Source organism: Lytechinus pictus, chromosome 2 (genome assembly GCF_037042905.1).
Source record: "Lytechinus pictus isolate F3 Inbred chromosome 2, Lp3.0, whole genome shotgun sequence".
Classification (NCBI taxonomy): Eukaryota; Metazoa; Echinodermata; class Echinoidea; order Temnopleuroida; family Toxopneustidae; genus Lytechinus; species Lytechinus pictus.
The window spans coordinates 59,985,523-59,992,359 of NC_087246.1; positions in this window are offsets into that span (position 1 = coordinate 59,985,523).

Sequence of the window (6,837 nt, forward strand, 5' to 3'; positions counted from 1 at the left end):
CAATGTTTCAGTCATGGATAATAACTGAGCGTTAAAAAATATGAAAATGCGCATTTTATCGGCAACCAACAAGCAAGATGGCGGAACACATTAAAGGAGAATGAAACCCTTGAAACTAGCTGAATCCATATCAAAGAGAAAAATAAAAGAAACATATTGTTGAAAGTTTGAGGAAGATTTAATGAATAATAAGAAAGTTATGAGCATTTGAATATTGAGATCACTAGTGCCATGTAGATCCTCCCATCGGCAATGCGACCAAGATCTGTGATATCACACACGTACAACTCCCTCATTACTTTAGTACTTATTTCACTTATATTCTCACTTTTATAGAGTCTATCACAATGTTAGGTGTTTTCTTTATGAGATGACAAGTACAGAGGTTTCACAACATTATATCGTTGATGAATCGTTTGTCATATGATTAGAATGAGCAAAAAGAGATGTTTTGGGGTATATTTTCAGTGTCCGAATGGGAGAGTTGTACGTGTGTGACATCACAGATCTTGGTCGCATTGCCAATGGAAGGATCTCCATAGCATTAGTGATCTCGACATTCAAATGCTCATAACTCTTTTATTGCTAGTCCTATTTTACTCAAAGTTTTGTTGATCTCATTCTTTGATTTTTCTGCTTTCACAAAAGCTAACTTGCTCCAAGAGTTTCATTCTCCTTTAAGTTGGCGCTATGCACGTACGTGGGTACGGTACATATCTCGCGCGCCCGGGATCTCGCCAAGTCGTCAAGTCGATGACAAGGCTCTTTCCACGAAGCCAGGAATTCTATTGCATTCATCTACACATACCATAGGCGGATCCAGGGGGGCGAGGGGCCCGCCCCCCCCCCCCCCCCCTATTGGCGACGCAAAAAAAAGGGGGGGGGGAAGAAAGAAAAAAAAAGAAAGAGAAAATAGGGAAACGAGAGGAGAAATAAAAAGGGGAAACACAAGAGGAGGAAGACGAATGAATAAAATAAGATGAGGGGAAGACTTGGAAAATATATTTTTTATAATCTCTCATATCATATCTCGCATTGCCTTTAAGGGTATCTTAATCGAACTTTCATTATTTTGTTTGATTTACAAATTGATCTGTAAAAATTTCTGTTTTATGGTCTGAATATTAACATTTTTTACTCGCGCTGTGCGCTCGCAAAATTTAATTTGTCATGTACCTAATATTTGCCCGTATTCCAAGTTCCAAGTTCTCAAAATATCCCTATTCATGTCAGATTGTCAAAACGTATCAGCTAGCGCTGCACGCTCGCATTTTGATTGTTGAGTTATGTATATTTCAATATTAATTCTATAACAAATTACTTAAAGTCCAAATTTCATGACAGTTTATCAACAATTTCGGCTCGCGATTTGCTCTCGCATTGCTTGTTGATTGTTGAAAATATATTAGCTCATGCATCTTATTCATAATTACAGAAGTGCTAATGTCCAGTTTTCGCACTATCATTATAGATTATTAGATTAATAAATAAGATTAGAAAGTCAAAAAGGGGCCTAAGCTTTCGATCGGAGGCAAAAGTCATTTCGCCTCCGACGAAGATTCTGCTAGGATCGAAAGCTTAGGCCCCTTTTTGACTTTCTAATTTACTCCATTGGCTCTCTTTTATTAGATAAGCAGTTTTCAGCAGCTTCTTTTTGCCATTAATAAATAAGATATTAGATTAGATTAATGAATAAGACATTAATCCAATAATCAAATTGTCCCTTTTTTTCAAAATGGAATATCGACAAGTTTCATCTCGCGCTTAGGAATAGGAATAGGAAGATCATCCTTTTCATATGATGACACAAAAGTTCTTAGAATGTCCCGGTACCATTTGATTACTCAAAATAATAATAATGAAACATATCAGCTCTTTTTAAACTGTGATCTTCGCGCTCGCATTATTGATTTTCATTATTAAAAAAGTTATTAAGACTTTTGCCCTGATTCTATAGGTCGAAATCTGAAACACGTGCACGCATGTTTATTCATAGATACGCTGCATGTTCTTTATTAAATCATTATAAAGTTTCAGATCACAATATCAAAATCTTTCTGCTCGCGATTTGCGCTCGCATTATTAATGTAGGAAGATTTCCAATTACTCATCTTTTTCATGATTTACAAAACATGAATAGAGTGTCCCATTTTGAGGTGTAAATCCGCGAATTTTCTGCTCGCCGCGCTCGCATCAATTGTTTAGTTATATGCTTATTACAATGAGTGCTTAGAATTTCCATTCTTGCAGGTAGAAATGTAAAAAATTTCAGCTTGCGCTTCGCGCTCGCATTATTTGATTGTTGAAATATGTATAAAAGTCTTCATGACTTTGATCAGATCAAAGCATATATCAAAAAATTTCTGCTCGCGCTTCGCGCTCGAAGTAATTATTAAGTTGGTTACACAGCTCGTTTATGATCATAAACATTGCCCAGAATGTTTAGATTTTAAGACAAAATATATGAAATAAAAAAATCTCGCTCTTCGTGCTCGCACTATTTAAATAAAGCTTATGAGATTTCTATATATTTACGTTGATTTATAAGAAAAAAGCTTAGAAGTGACTATCAGGACTACCCCTTTAAAGAAACAAACAAAAATCAACTTCGAGCGGCCGATCGGGGAAAATGTGGCTGATTAAAAATTCCGCACCCCCCCCCCCTTATTGGCGAAGGCTGGATCCGCCCTGGTATGATGGCATAATGTCCTTAGATGTCCCGGTCATAATAATTATGTCAAAACTCAAAGTAATAATAATGCAAAATATCAGCTCTTTATTAAGTGCGATCCATATATCCACCTCACAATTTTCCCACAAAATGCTTGAAATATAAAGCTTAAATTGACCCATTTTCAGATCGGAATATCAAATATTTTAAGCTCGCACTTCGCACTCGCTTTATTGATTCTCATGATAGAAAATAAATTTAGAATGCTCAGATTCTAGGTCTACATGAAACGCGTGCTTGTTCTCTATTTAAATAATCCATTTTCAGATGAGAATATAAAAAAATTTCTGATCGCGCTTTGCGCTCGCATTTTCAATGTAGAAAGATACCCAATTACTCATCCTTTTCATGAAGTTTACAAATCATGAATAGAATGTCCCGTGTTTAGGTCTAAATCTCGCTCTCGCATCACTTGTTTATGAAAACTTGCCCTCTTCACGATTACAAAAAGTTCCATTCTTTGTCAAAAAAATTCAGCTCGCGCTTGCATCAAATTTTGATTGTGGGTTAATATGCAACGTTTTCATGGCTAACTGCAAGCAGTCCGACCTTAACAGGTGCCTTTACAGCTGGAAGTATTAAATAGCTGATTAATTTTGAATGAGCTGAGTCTCTTGATAATTTTTTTTTGAAGAGTACTTTACTTTCTTTTTGGAAAAAGGGACATTGAAATTAACAATGAAATTCATCTCCAATAACTTCAATATTACAAAGAGTACATATTCCCTCATATTCCGTGGGATATTCGAATACCTGCCGGAGACAATTTGGAGTTAATGATTAACAGACGGCCCGTGCCCCCCCCCCCCCCCTTGAGAGGCACAATTAAAATTTGTAATATAAAAATGCCTTTAAAACAGAAGTGTGCCCTCCCTTGAAAGTGAAAACCTTTTTTGTCAAAAAATTTCGTGGACGAAATGTCATTATTTTAGAGAGGTTTTTTTGTTTGCCAATTTTTCCACGGGGAAAAATGTGCCCCCTCCCCCCTTTTGGAAAATCCTGGATCAGCCCCTGATTAACACATACATCTACAAATAATAATTCGTTCACGTTTAGGATGTTCAATTAAGTGAAGATTTTGTTTGAATATTCGATAATTTGTGGTTTTCAAATATCTCAGACAATAAATTCTGTGAGTCAATGTCATTCAGACGTCGGGCTACCGCACCTTTGATTCACATCTCACAAGTGTTCCATAAATTACTAATTCCGAGTTTGTCCTATATTATCTTTACTTTCTTTAACCACGGAGAATGGTACAAATTGTGCAAAAATAACAATTTTATCATGGTAAATACTTTACCAGAAAGTTTTTCATGCCCTCTATGAACAAGGTTGCAACAGGACTTAATCATTCGACTTACTTTTCTATTTCATGTCTCCCCAGCTCGCCTAGAATCATGCAATTTGCAGTTTTATTGTTTATTTTTAAAATCTGTTTACAAAATTTCATGTGAAATGTTTCTAAATCATTTACCACATCAACCCCCCGTCCCCCCCCCCCATTTAACTTCCATTAAGCAAATTGGGTTGGCAAGACGAGTTGATCAAACAACTATAAAAGGATATCAATAGGCAGATCTAGAAAGCTTTGAAAGAGCTGTTTAGACAATAATAATATTCCGCATTTATATAGCGCTTAATACATCGGAACGACGTCTCTAAGCGCTTTACAGATATAGATTGTGCCTTATACGAAATGTATTTTTGTAATTAAAAGTAGGGCCCAGATAAACATAATCATCAACAACTTCAACAAAATTGTTCAAATTATTTGAAAACAGGGGTCTTGCGAATTTTTCCTCGAGAAAATAATACAACTTTAATTTTGTCAGTATTTACTTGGAGATATATACCAACATTTGCAATACTCAGAAAGAGTGTCGAAAGCAATTTGCAGCTCTTTTTCTGATCAAGCAAGAATAATTGTATCGCATGCCAATTTTCGTCGCAATCGCGCAATCGACGGCCGATCGAGATCAAAAGGGGGCTGAATTAGCCCACCCCCACCCCCGTCTTTTTAGGCGTTGAAATAGCACAGTTATAGGGTTAAGAAATTTGGATGATAATGTGTCGAAAGTTGCTATTTACATGGATTTCTAAATATCATATCGATTAGATATTTCACATTCTTTTTCTGTGATATACAAGGGATACGTTGGACACACACACAAAAAAATGAAAATACAAACATTCAGAAAACAGATGATTTTGGGATTTTTAACAAGTACCCTAGCCTTAAACTGTCATTCAAAACTGCAGTAAATAATTTTCCTAAAGAACTAGGTAGAATTACGCCTCTGTAATGGGCTAGGAACTCCCCTTTTCTTGTCGGGGTCGAATCAAGCCTATCGTCCATTCAAATGACACAATATTTTTTATTCCACTTTCTAGAATAACTTTAAATAATTTAACAATTATATCTAACACATAACTTGTGCTTTACACTTAAAGAATTCGTTAAGAATCGTTATCTTCGCCGTGGGCTTTGCCATTTTTGAACTCTTTGTTTTAAAACTTATTCTATAAGACAGTATGGGACAATTTAAACTTATAATATTTGAAGAAACATTGTCGAAGAATTCTGGATCAGCAGATTCAATATTATTATTGCTTATATAGTTTGCCTCTGCATTTTACCCATTAAGGTTTTTTTCTATATTGTATTTATGTCTTTCTCCAGTCACTATATAAGATTGTCACTTGGTTATGTACTTTATGCTATATTGATTATGTCTCACGCATTGTAAATTTGTTTTGTATATTATTCCAATAAAGGCAGAAAATCCTGCAAAAAAAAAGACTGACAAATTAAAGATTGCGAAAGTGGTCGTAAAGAGACTCAATTTCTATTGGAATCTTGTTTTCTTTTATCCCTGTGGCAGAATTTATGATTTTCCAGTAGCCCTATAGGGTTGATTCTCATTCAAATCTCTCAATTTGTTATGAAGATTAGAATCGAAATTCATTTTAGCAGACTGAATTGCCCTTTTATATACTTTTATAAGATTTAAGAGTTCCTTCTGAACAGCAGTGGATTTGTAATTCTTCAAAGCAAAATATGTAGAACGCATTTTTGATAGATTTTAGCATTGCGACTTCTTGTTTTATATCTTTTTAACATATTACTTTTGATAGCTGCGTTAAGATAAACAAATTTTGATCGAGAAAGCCGAGAAGATACATGATCAAGAGATTCTTGACAGATGTTTTGCCTTCCAAGAGTCTTATTTTCTGTAAGCAAGTTTTTAAGCGCACTGTCATCTAGTATGGTATTATGTAAGAATAGATTATGTAAGAATACATTATGCTTCATTGGTCAGATATTACATAATTTTCTTTTTTTGTTCAACTCTCTCCGCCCTCCCGGTTCTCCCCCCTCTCACATTTTTTATCTCTCTCTCTCCCTCCGTCTGCCTCTCTCTCTCTCCCTCCCTCCCTCTCTCTCTTTCTTACCATTTCATTTTACTTTCTCATTCTGTGTCTTATTTTCCTTTGTTTTGGTGATGAATCTTATGAAATGTTTTAGTTTTCTTTATGTTATTATGAATTATATGTTTTATGTATGTAATGCAGAGCCCTGTGGAAGGCCAGTGATTTTTTTAATGAACGTTTGAATGGGTATACATTGTGTAATTTCACATAATTGTTTGTATAAAGCTAAAGAGGCTATATAGGCCTACCCTGGATAAAGATTTGCAATAAATAAATAAAGAAAGAAACTTTCTGTGAAAGTTTTGATTGAATTCACATTCCGTTTCACCGGTAAGACACGCGTAGTCTGATGTGCAAACCCTTCACTCAAGTTAAAGGGATGGTCTGGGCTGAAAGCATTTATAGCTTAATAGATAGAGTAAAATTCACTGAGCAAAATGCCGAAAATTTCATCAATATCGGATAACAAATAACAAAGTTATTGAATTGTAAAATTTAGCAATATTTTGTGAAAACAGTCGTCATGAGTATTCATTAGGTGGGCTGATGATGTCACATCCCCACTTCTTCTTTTGTATTTTATTATATATGAAGGTTTATTCAATTTTTTTCCTCCAAGAACTAGAAAAATTGGATTGACAACTGATTTAGTGCATTGGATATTTATTGCT